Raw genomic sequence first — 6,547 nt, 5'->3', positions numbered from 1 at the left:
GATGAGGGCAAAGGGGTAGGGATGGGGGATTCATAAAGCAAAGACATGTGCAAGATCCTAATAACCTCAACAAACATGGACATCGTATGCCATAAGTGTGAACTAAGATTAATAATGTCAACAAAAATCACTAGGGGGAGTAGGGGATTAGAAGAGGAAGGAGAGGGAGGGAGAAGGGGATTAAATGAGAAGCTAGACTGCACAGGTACCAACTCCCCGAGACGATCGTAGAGTGCACGTACTGCTAGCACGAAACATGTGCTAATAAAAGATCGTTACAGGACAAGATACATTATCGTCAGCTCCCTCAGAATACTCCGCCCCACTTCCGGCACATCATCCTGCCTTTCTTGCCATGATCTGAAGCAGCTGCAGAAAGTCCTTTTTTTTTTGGTTCTGGGGATCGAGCTCAGGACCTTGTGCTTGCCAGGCAGGTGCTTATGCTGCTGAGCTACCTCCCCCAGCCGGACGACCTTTTTTGTAAGTGTCTTTGCCACTCACAAAAACATGGTACAAAAATATGGCGACTGCTGCCGCTGAGTGTAAGAGGTGTCTAAAAACCTCCCAGTGTGTCCTCACCTACTTTGTTCATTTATTGGTCCTGCACATGCAGCATGCTTCCCCCACATCAAAAAGATCATGAAAAGCAAATGTTTGGAATCAATTCAGGACATTGAGGCAATTATGACAGTGCAACTAACGGCACAGAAAAGGGCTGCAGAAGTGCTTCAGAGAACGGCGAGAATGATTGGGTAAGTGTGCTTCAAGTATGTTGTAATATTTTATTTATTTGGTACAGGGTCTCTCTATGCAGTTCAGACTCATAGTGATCCTCCTGTCTCTGCCTCCCCAGCGCTGGGATTACAGGTGTGCTGAGGAAAGATTTTTTTTTTTGGGGGGGAATAACAGCAATATGTCTTTTTTTTGTTTTTGTTTTTTGTATTTTAGGGAAGGGTCTACAGGGTGTTCAAGGTCTTACTACTAGATCAGACTCATAGTGATTTTCCTGTTTACAGCCTCCCAAGAGCTGGGATTACAGGTACACCACCACACCCAGTCTCAATTGCCATTTCAGCGTGCCCTGGGGGCAGGGCCGGCACAGCAGTCTCTGGGAATGGAACCCCTGACCCCTGTGCCTGCTTGCAGGTGCTTTAATCTGCTGAGCTATTTGGCCAGCCCTAGCAATGTGTCTTTTACTGTAATATGTTTTTAATTTTTTTTTTTTTTTTTTTTTTGGCGGAGCCAGGGATTGAACTCAGGCCCTTGCGCTTGCCAGGGAAGCACTTATTCCACTGAGCCATCTCCCCGGCCCCCATTATGTTTTTAATTTAAACACCATATTTTTCTTTTTTGAAACAAGGTTTGACTATGTAGTTTAGGCTGGCCTTGAATGCATTTAGCCCAGCCTGGCCTCACATTCATGGTGGTCCTCCCGCTTCAGCCTCCAAGTGCTGGGATTAGAGGTATGCCCCACCATGCCCTGATCACCACATTTTTGATCAAGCCACACACATATGCTGTTTTCCTTCCTTCAGCATGCATTTTCTCTGGCCTGTCCTTTAAAATAGCAATAAGCAAAATTGAGATAAGTTGCTTCACTGACTGACTTCACTCAGATCCACTCTAAAGCAGTGGTCCAGGTACCTGCAGGCTGTTCAGTAAGGTGGTAGGGTGGGGCTAGGAGGCAGGCATGAGGGTGGGCGGGGTGTGCGGCCTGGCTCAGGAGAGAAGCCCTCGGTGGATGGTCATAGAGATGCCCATGACAGCTATTTTTAAGCTAGAGAAAGAAAGGCCCTTAGAGAGGGAGAAAGGACGACAGTAATGATAAGGCCTCTCAGATATATCCCGGGCAGTCAGAGTAATAAGGAGGCCCACACTTCCCGGGAGGGAGACAAGCAGGCATTTAGCTTCATTCCCCCGAAGCAGGCTTGCTGCGTCCGAAAGCCGTGGGGCTGCCTGGCTGCAAGTCCTGCGAGACTCCCTCCCCTCGGGGCTGTGAGCTCAGGCGGCCTCACCTGAGCTCCTGCAGTGGGGCCAACAGGGCCTTGGCCACCGTGCCTGGGCCCCTGGCAGGTGCACCTGGAAACCTGGCCTGTGTCCACTGTGCTCCCTGACGTTGCCCCTGTGCCGCAGGAGCTGGCCCTCGAAATTCTCCTTGCAGCTTGTCACGGATTTTACAGTGTACTTCAAAACCAGAAGCGTGCGTTCTAGACATTTCAGTCTGGCGCTTCTGGAGCACGGAGGTTCATGATCTCGACTTTCTCCGCCAGCTCTGTTGAACTGAAGAGAATGGAATGTCAGTGGGGCAGAGCACATGCGAAGCTGGGCTGGGGCACCCTGAATGCACGTGCGTGGGGCCTCAGAAGCGCCACAGAAGCTTGTTCCAGAAGCTTCCTTAGCAGAAAGGTGCAAGGTGAGTTTCCCCACATCAGGGCTCACCTCCTCCCCAGGCAGCCCCTCCTGGAACTTGGCTCCTGTGAGTCCCCTGGTCACTGTGCTCCCCGGTGCCCATGTGGCTCCACTGGGCAGTGGCCCAGCTATGACACCAAGACCCAAGGGGCCAGGGTTGAAGCACACGGCACTGCGACTGCAGGAGCCCTTCTCCATGTCCTCCACACAGATGGGGCCCCAAGGCATGGAGCCAAAGCAAGTGCAGCCCCCACAGGGGACAGGAGATTTGCCAGATACTGGTGCTGATGACATGAGGAAGCGAACAGAGCCAGGCAGGCAAAGGGATACCCAAACAAGGGACCACCCAGTGCAGCTGTGTGAGGTGTTTAGGAGAGGCACAGAACCTATGGGGACGCCAACAGCGCAGCTGAGAACTGAGTCTCAGAGCACAGCTCCTGTCCCTTTTAGAGTGATGGGAAAGGTTGTGGCCTGGCCCAAGCTGTGCTTACTCCTCTTGCCATCTGCCCTGGAGAAGGGCGTTTGCTCCATGCAACTGCCCCATTAGGAACAAAGGGGCTTCCCCCTGGAGCTTCCTGCTGTTCGATGCCCCTCTTGCTAGGTTTCCACAGTGCACGCAGCTCTCCACCCTGCGAGGTGTGTGGGCGAGCTCTTCATGAGCAGCCAGCACACGGTCTACCACAGATGTTCTCACCCACTGCGATTCCCCACCCAGGCCCTTCCTCCAACAGAATGCCTTGCCTGGAGTCAGGAACTCAATCAAAAACGGAGCAGGTGAAGGGAGAGGGCAGAGACCAGAGGGCCGACACTGGAGTCAGTTGGATGAAGCTGCCAGAATAGCGGTGTTGCTAGCTGCCGGGCAGGAAGGAGCTGCGCCAGAGGCCTGGGTCTCTGCCCAGGCTTTCTGAGCCACAAGCACAAATGGGCTGTGTCTGAGGGCTTCCCCAGGTGGCCCAGGATGGGTCCTTAGGGTGCCTCAGTTCTCCTGTCCGGGCTGTTACAGGCTTCTCCTGGGTGAGGGCTTGCTCTGGCCTCCCCTCAGTTCAAGGAAATAAAGACAGAAGTTTGGGGACCGCTTGTCAGTCCTGAGCGTCCTCTTCACCTCTTCCCTCTAAGGCCTATTCAGTCTCTCCTGAAACCTGGATTGCCCTTCTGACGGGCCTGCCTTTCTGGGAGGCAGTTCCTGTGGGGTTTCAGGTACCTGCCCCACCTTAGACTTCCACTACTCATTTGACCACTTTCCTAAAGTTATTTATTTATTTTTATGTATTTTTAGTACAAGGTCTACAGGGTCTATAGGGTCTCACTATGTATATCGGACTCGTGGTGATTCTCCTGTCTTCAGTCTCCCAAGGGCTGGGATTATGGGCACGTGCCACCCTGCCTAGTCTCAATTGCCATCTCAGTGCCCCCCGGGGGTGAGGCTGGCACGGTATGCCATGGATCAAACCCCAGGTCCCTGTGTCTGCCTAAGCAGGCACTTTAATCCACTGAGCTACCTGGCTGGCCCAACAGTTCTGGTTTTGTTTTTTTAATTTTTGGCAGGGGTACTGAGGATTGAACTCAGGACCTTGTGCTTGCCAGGCAAGTGCTTATTCTAGTGAGCTATCGTCCCGGCCCAACAATTCTGTTTTTGATGGTTATACAATAAGTCTCATCACTTCCAGGAAGCAGTAAGTTATTTAAAGTATGAGTGCTTTGTATGACCTTTCACTATGTGCTTTATGTAGAGTATCTCATGGAGTTGGCCTACTGAGCTTCTGACATGCATATCGTAATGTACCTTCTTACTTTTGTTAAGTGGGAGGAGAACAGAATGTCCACACACTTCCCCAAGGCTCTGGCCGGTTGTATGAGTTAAGCAAATTATAACTGCTCCACGCCTTGGTCTTACCTATAAAATGGGATGGAGAACAGTACTTACTGCATGACAATGAACTAAGCAAATCTGTATCAAGTGCTGCGCAAGAGGCACGGCCCGTATGTGTTTGAGAAATGGATGGACATCTAAGTGGCAGAGCCGGCTATGGCCAGGCCATCCGACTCCGGGCCCAGGTTCCCAACTACTCACCCTGGCGTCTCTCCTTGTTAATTTTGTCCTGTTCTGTTTCTTCTGAAAGCTTTGGCAAAAAATTTGATTTCTACTTTCTAGCTGGGAGGTTAGAGCTAAAAGGACATGATCCCGCAGGGCCATATGCTCATTTCTTTTCCTGAGAATTCCATGGTGACATTTCTTATGGGCCAGATACTTCCCGGAGCCCCTCACACATATTAAACTAGGAATGGGCACTGCCATTCTTCCTACTTTATAGCTCGGGAAGCTGCGCCATGGGCTGGCCTAACTCTGCTGTTACCTCTGTCCCCTACCAGAGCCCTTCCTCAGGCCTGGGGCCAACCAGTTCTGCCCATAAGACCCAGGGTAGGAGCTCTGGGTTGGGTAACTGGGACGCTGAATGCCAAGGTACTTTTCCCGAGGGACTGCCCTTGTCCTATCTATTCTGCCCCAAATTTTAATACCTGCTGTGGTAAATTAACTAGTGGTCAATTTGTATCAGCCAGCTGAACTGAATAGTGTCGTGCTGGGTGTGGAAGGGCCCCTGAGGAGTGCTGCCAACAGCATAAAAGGAGAACCGGATTCAAAATTTGGTTGTGAAAACTATGAAATCTCTTGAATGTTGGTTGGTAGTTGGGGTTGATTTATTTAACATTAAATAAAAAGAAACGTGAACTAAAAAAAAAGGAGAAGCGGAGAGGAAGATGGAGAGCTGCTTGAAAAAAAAGAAAAAAAAAAAGGAGAAGCGGAGAGGAAGATGGAGAGCTGCTTGCGAGCTCTTCATGAGCAGCCGGCACACGGTCTACCATGGATGTTCTCACCCACCGCGATTCCCCACCCAGGCCCTTCCTCCCGCGGCACGCCTTGCCTGGAGTCAGGAACACAATCAAAAATGGAGCAGGTGAAGGGAGAGGGCAGAGACCAGAGGGCCGACGGTCTGGATTCTCCCGGAGACGCTGTGGCACTGGCTTCTGGACCTGAACTTGGCTGCTCCATCCTCAGAGAGTCTCGGGACCGTACTGTCACTGAGGGTGGCTGCAGTTCTTTTTGGAAGCTCTGGTGCTTACCTTGAGCACCGCTTCCTGGCTCCAGGGCAGATCCCTCAGCCTGCTGGCACAGAGCCTTCATGCCGCTGGTGCAGGCTTTCTAGCTTCCACCGCTGACCTTGGGGCCTTCCCCGCCAGATCTGTGAAGCAGGCCTGCAAGAGACTCTGTCATGGGCTCAGGGCTCCAGCTGATTTCTTCGGGTCTCTAGTGTGCGGACAGATCTCCCTTACTCTTTTGTATTTTATTCTTGGGTGACTATTATAAAATAATCTTGTACATTATTGTCCCGTATTAAATCTTTTCCCTTGCAAGCCCTGACAGCACCACCTGATTGGCCTAAATTCCACACAGACCTTGCCAGCCTGGTCCACTGCTGGGGTGAGCAGCCATCCTAGTTTGCCTGGGAATGTCCCAGACCTAAAGCCCAAAGTCCTTCCCAGCAGGAGACCTCTGAGACCTGTGGCTGTTTTCTGACTCAGTGATGTTTTGGTGTTTGGTGCTTAGTAACCCTTGCATTTTTCTATAGATTTCTAGAGAATATCGTTTTAATCCAGCAGCAGCTCTAACATATTTTAAACCATTAAAGCATAGGGAGTATTACTGGGGATATTTTCTTTCCTGGTGCAGGAGACTGCTTGGGTCTGTTTTTCTAAAATTGTACAAGAGAAGCATAACCAGCCATGCAGCAGCTCTTCCCGCCCTTCACAGTGACCCACTGAGCTGTTTCTTATGTTCCCTCCTTGCCTCTGCAGTTTCCATCTCTCCAAACACTTCTCCTAATGGGCTCCTTTAGGAGAGCTGGGCATGGCCTTAGGGCCACGGCAGGAGCAGAGGAAGGAGCAGGAACTTGGCAGCAGAAGGACCGGGTTGGAATCTTGTTTCCGATGTCATTGTGCGTCCTTGTGCAAGTTCCTTAACCTCTCTGAACATCATCTGCCAGAGGATAAAGAGAAAATCAGCGGGGACGTGTAAAGTGGCCGGCAGAGAGTGCGACTGAAAAGCGCTAAACGGCTCGCGAGACACCCAGCTCAAGACTGG

This window comes from Octodon degus, unplaced genomic scaffold, assembly GCF_000260255.1.
Source record: "Octodon degus isolate 3935 unplaced genomic scaffold, OctDeg1.0 scaffold00020, whole genome shotgun sequence".
In the NCBI taxonomy this organism is placed as follows: Eukaryota; Metazoa; Chordata; class Mammalia; order Rodentia; family Octodontidae; genus Octodon; species Octodon degus.
The sequence above is the reverse complement of the archived record's forward strand: the minus strand, read 5'-3'. Positions refer to the sequence as shown.